Genomic DNA, 6,000 nt, shown 5'->3' with positions numbered 1-6,000 from the left:
CTGGGTGGCCACTAACATACAAATACTGTTCTATGTGATTAGAGGGTGCTGAGCTGCTCAGAAGTTTTATGTGCTTGTATAGTGTAAAACTGAGTCAAATTAACTAGTGAGTCATTACACTGTTCTGTTTGTAACTAATCCCTAAGCCTGGGATGTGCACGATAGACACAAAGAGTTTTTGTTAACTTTCTTGCTTATGGAGATGTTTAGAATATCAGTCTTTGGTTTTACTAACTATGAACCTGACTTTGACATTGGTGTTCAAAATGTCTGCCTTGCTTACCTTCAATAACTACCTTACTTCGAAGCTTGTGTTGTCCTCACCTATAATGTCTCAGAAGACATTTTTCATAATCTATTGCTGTATGCAAGTGGGGATGTTCAAGTCCAAATCGAAGATTTTGTTGTTGGAGCTGCTTCTTAAACTATAATGCATCCTTTCAGTATGTGTCACCAGCAATTTCCTCCCTCTTTCTGATATCCTGTTTGTTTACACTCCTATTTACAAAAATTACATTTTCTGTGAATTGTTGTCAAAGTAATTTTTAAAAAGTGCTGGTAGTGTAAGTAGCTATAAATATACAGATTGATAGGCTGATAAATATGTGTTTCAGTATATGTTTTCTAGCAATAGTCTGCAAATAGTTAACAGCACCACCACCTTTTGAATCTTACTTGTCTTTACAGAACTGCAAAGCTTGATCATACTTGCTAAACTGCAGGAGTGAGTGTATGAGTGAGTGAGAAAAATAAAAATAAAAAGGTGAGGTCTTATCCAAAAAATGAAAAACACAAAGACCAAAATGTGACGGATCTAAAGAAGCAGGGGAAAAGAGAAGATGTAATAAAGAAAGTGGTGTGGTTGAAGGGGGGTGTGAAAGAAGGAGAGAGAAAGTAGTGGCTTAACAAGAGGAAGGCTAGAGGGTGGAGGCGTGGCCTCTCGCTTGACTCGCGCTTTAACACACAGAGGGGGAGCAGAACAGCCCTGTTCCAACAAGACACAGAACAGCGGCAGCTGCGAGCATCGTCTCCCTGCTTGCCGGGGGCCTGCTGACTTCACAGCAAGCTTGGCTCCTGTTTAGAGCATCTCACTGGATTTCTTGTCCAGCAGACGACTATTTTGTTTGTTTTTCTTTAAGGTTTGCATCATATGCTTGGAGATTTGGGACAGGAAATGGGCCTGATGTGTGCTGAGGAGAAATTGCAGTGAACAGGTGATAGCAGCATGTTGGCAAGCGGCTACATTGGTCCATATTATAAAAGGATTTTGGACATTCTATGGGAACCCTGTTGATCCGAAAAGAAAGACTTATAAAACAAAGGTAAGGAAACAGCTGAGGGAAGGGCGAAAAGGGGAACCTAGCAATTCTGACTAAACTGGCCTATGATGAAATAAGAGTCCACTGGGTGACCCTGACAGATTTTATAGTTTTGTCTAGCACTATAGGAACTCTATTTCTGCAGGCCACAATGAAGACCCAGCCCGGTGTAAATAGGTTAGACATAGTGGAACAGAGATACAAAAACACAGTCTCTAGATTCACATTTGTTTTTCCTGCAGAAATAATCACATATCTGAAGGATGACAGACTACAACAAACCTGGAAGACTTGCAAATGTAAGTCATTGTGCCTTGCTTGTCATAGAGTGGGTTAGTGCAGCTAATTGAAAGTCTGACAGAAATACACAAGGTTCATTATTGTCACACCTACAGTACTTCAACAGGCCATACAGTTAAGTTTCCATCACTGTGCGATAGTTGTGCTGGCCTAGTTTACCTGACTCCTGGACTGTAACCACATCTTCATACTGATTGTATCTCACACATCCGGCAGTTAGGTAAGTGTGCAGTCAAACTGTACTTCACCTAGGTGGATTAGTCAACCCTTAGACTATAAATCAGCCATGTCTGATAAGCCTTTTCACTTGGCCAATAAGATGAGGATTTTGTGTTCGGTATGATTGCTTTAAGTGCAGATGTAGAGCTTTTCCCTCTTTTCTGTGATTTACATGTCTAGTCAGACTGCTTCTCATAGAGCTGGAATGTTCTACATAAAGACTGCAGGGTTTCTGTTGCTGTCCAATTTTGGTGTCTCATACAATCAGATTTGTCTGTTTCCAAGCTGAGCTATTACATGGAAAACTGCCTCAGTTGACCATTAAAGTCTCAAGTCCACACTCAGGCAGCATGTTACATACTGGGATCAATGTACTTTCTTACTATAGCATTGCTATGTCTATAGGAGAATAGGCATCACAAGATTATCAGTCAACACCCATGCCATCCAATTCAAATATTTGAAGGATGAATCAGTCTGCTGCCAGATTATTAAAACCAAATCCAAAATGAGCTAGGCTGCATTTTACACAGCTGGTTCAGTCAATTTTCAAACTTAAGATTCAACATGACAGTCAAGTCTGAACAATACACATCTGCAACAATCTTGTCTCATCTTGTATTGCCCAGTCATATTCTACAGTGTACAGATTGACCAGCCCACTATTAGGTTTCATCTTCACATCCACTCAGGCAGCACTTTTCACAAAAGGATTAGCATATTTTCAGACTACAGGATCACCTTGTCCAGATGAATTAACACAAAAAAATGGTTTCAGTCTAAGAGCAAGCTGCAATTTTCAGTAAGGATCTATTATACACAGAGAGTTCAGTTCATTGATTGACCGTTGAAGTCATATATTAATACTCAAGCAGCACCTTGTATAGTTCAAGTGGTCTGTCAATCATTTTCTAATCCACTTAGTCCTGAACGGGGCCATTGGGGTCAGCTGGAGCCTATCCCAGCTAGCACAGAGTGCAAGGCAGGAACAAACCCTGGACAGGGTGCCAGTCCATCGCAGTAGTTCAAACAGTCTGCTTTCCCTATCTCTCCTAATGGTATCTAGCAAGTCTAAATGTCACACATCTGTATCAATTTACCTTTGTGTTGCTGGGTCAGTTTAGACTATGTCATTTATAAATGGATCAATTCACCATGAGGCTCTGCGATCTACAGTACATCCAGTCAGGCTAGTGTACATCTTCTACAGCTAGATCTATCTACTTCCAGCTATAGGAGATACATGATAAGCCAGACCGAGCATAGTACAACTCTATTAGTCCACCCCCAAGTTGTGAGTTTCTCCAAGGCTGTATCCTATGGATTGGTTCACTGCCAGCGTGCTGAATCCATAACCAATCAGGCTGCATTTTGCACATTTGAATCTGCTTACATTCACTTGATAAAATAGCCCAAATCTAAACCTGACTGTGCATCACAGATCTAAATCAATCTACCAGCAAACTACGGGGTCCAGTGAGACTTCATCATGTACAATTTTAATCAGTCCATTGATATTCTCTCAAGCCAATAGCCAGTTAATGTGCATCTTATATGGAAGGAACAGTCTATCTTCAAGCTGTTAGGTCAATTTAGAATGCCACTCAAAAAACTTTGTTAATGTACATCCAGACTATAGGTTTTCTTGTTTCATCAGGCTCTATCTCATATAGTTGTATCAGTCTGCAGTCAGGTTGTGGAGTCCATGCCCAAATCATTCATTTATGTGTTAGTCTTCCCATAAGGTGCTGATCCCACATCCAGTCAAGATGAAACTTTATACATTTGAGTGAATTAAACCCAGACTATGGAATTTCCAAAACTGATCTAGGAATCATTTAATATATAAGTTTACCCAAGTGTTGCACATTCATAGAGACTGTATTTCTCAAGTCTGAATCTTGGTAGCTGGCTGCTTAAAATGCTTGTCCCTCAAACTGAGGTTTTAGCTCCTATCTAGTTCTGCCCTCCTAGAGGTGTGTTAAATTCCCCCTCACTATTTTATTTGTGCCATATTTCCAGCTTGCATATATCAAACCATATTAGCACGTGATTTTGAGTCTGGAATTAGTAAGCACAGTAAGTCTGCTTTACTTTTTGACTGTGGGATATGCTTTCTGTTCCCCAGAACTTACACAATTGGTGAAGCAAGACATTTCTGAACTTTATATGAAAATATCAGACTTGCGTGTTGTTTCTTTAGCATTAAGAGTCTGAACTAATTTTTTAATCTAAGGAAAAGGTCTGCTTAAAATGACCCTAGTCTTTCAACACTCCCCATTTTTTTTTTATTTAGTGTCCATTTTAAAAATGGAAGTCATTTAAAAATATCTACCAGTATCCTCTACTGGAGTCCAACAGCAATATTTGAGTCTGAGGCTGTAGAGTTTGGTTGGCCAGATAACTATAGAACTGAGTCACTCAGTCCTGTTCATCAAGACCAGATAATCATTCTGCCAGGTGTCTGCACCTGCTAGCACAGACACAATTCACAAAGTCTATGGATTTGTGAACAGCTGAATCAAGAAAAATGAGCAAGCTGCAGCAAGTAATTCTTTTTGCCATAAAGGCTTGAACATTGATGAAGCAATGCCACAGAGAAAGAGATTAGACAACTGTCTTTCAATGAAGCATTACTGGTAAATAGTAGCCTGATCTGCGGTTTAATGTTAGCTGCAAAAAGATTATTTTTATTTTATATATATACATACATACATATATATTTATGTGTGTGTATATAAATGTGTATATACTGTAACTGTATACTGTATATATATACCTTGTGTGTGTATGTATAAATGCATTATATATATATAAAAATAAATACCAATTTTATATATACTGTATAGCAATTAAGTGACTTGCCACAGATATGCACTCTATGAAAGGGTTAAACATTGTGGATTACATTTATCCCTTATATGGATTAAAACAAATCTTAAATTGATTTTTAAAATAAACACTAAACATGAATTTATTATAATTGCAGGCTCCGTGTACACTTACATCTGATATCCTAATTTCTCTGTAAACTGATAATGACACTTTTGACTGCTACTTTCTGAAAATGAGCATGTACCTCATCGAAGAAGGGTCTGTGTCGGTCTATTTCAACAGAGGAAGCTGTTTCTCAGTGGATGGTGCATTGTGCCTTTTATAATGAACAGTTAGTGTCTGTCATTCTTTCTGCAAATCTGTCTTTTATGGTATTCATATGGGCCAGGGTTCAGTCTCTCATTGGACACTTAGCTCTGTGGGAAAGGGGAAGGTTTTGCTGAACTTGTCCTGTATTTTTTTTTTTTAGTTATGAAGTTATAGATCTACCAGTGATCAGCATGCGGCTTCTCTGAAGAAAATGCACTGTTTCTATTTTAGTGAAGAGTGAACAAAGATTGTCTGTCTCATAGGACAGAGATCTGTTTCTCAATGAATTACGCCCTATTTCCTTTTTTGGTAATCAGGAATCAATTTCTGCCTGTCATATGGGAGAGAGAGAGAGAGATCTTTTTCAGTGACACGAGAATTGGCAGGTTTTCTTATAGAACTGGGCACCATTTTTCGCTCTCTCTTAGCACATAGCATAATCACGAGTGTTCAATTATCACTTAAAATGTACAACTGGAAAAACACTTTTATATCAACACATTTAATGGTTACTTTATGAGTTTATGTAACATTGTTGATCTTGCTGAGTTAGCAGGAAACAGTTTTAGACACCAATTCTGGACACTGATCTTTCTGTCATAGTGTGCAGAAATCTGTTTCATTTAATTAAACACAATTTCTCTTTTCTAGGTGCTCCAGGAGTGTTCAGTTTATTTTCCAAGCTTTATGTCTGCAGTAGCCATTTTTGTTTTCTCTATAGTAAAATTCTTAATTGTGCACTGTCCAAGACTTTTTTTCTACCATACATAGCTAGAATATGCTATGGCTCCAAAACCACTCCGCAATGGATCAAGTAGTTTTGAGAATGGATGTATATTTGCATGTAAACCTCTCTGTTTCTGTGGAGAATAAACGGTGTCTGTTTTTGGCCCGAGGTCTATATAATCCTATAACTGCAATGCTCTTTCCCAGCCTGTTGCCTAATACATGAGAAGAGCTCAATAACATCTATACCTTCCAAAGAAATCTGCTTTGTAGCCTCTTAATAGACTTCAGC

The 6,000-nt window shown here is 38.5% G+C and overlaps 1 protein-coding gene across 2 annotated transcripts in view; it reads left to right on the top strand.

Moving 5' to 3' along the window:
- Nucleotides 1–986: 986 nt before the first annotated feature.
- Nucleotides 987–6,000, top strand: part of arhgap4b (Rho GTPase activating protein 4b) — an 85,057-nt gene continuing 80,043 nt past the window's right edge. For both annotated transcript variants that reach the window (XM_039775948.1, XM_039775947.1), the window contains exon 1: nt 987–1,322. The gene's annotated coding sequence lies outside the window, so the exon portion shown is untranslated. The remainder of the gene's footprint in view (nt 1,323–6,000) is intronic.

The sequence above is a fragment of the Polypterus senegalus genome, chromosome 13 (assembly GCF_016835505.1).
Source record: "Polypterus senegalus isolate Bchr_013 chromosome 13, ASM1683550v1, whole genome shotgun sequence".
NCBI lineage: Eukaryota > Metazoa > Chordata > Cladistia > Polypteriformes > Polypteridae > Polypterus > Polypterus senegalus.
This window is presented reverse-complemented; position numbering and strand designations above follow the sequence as displayed.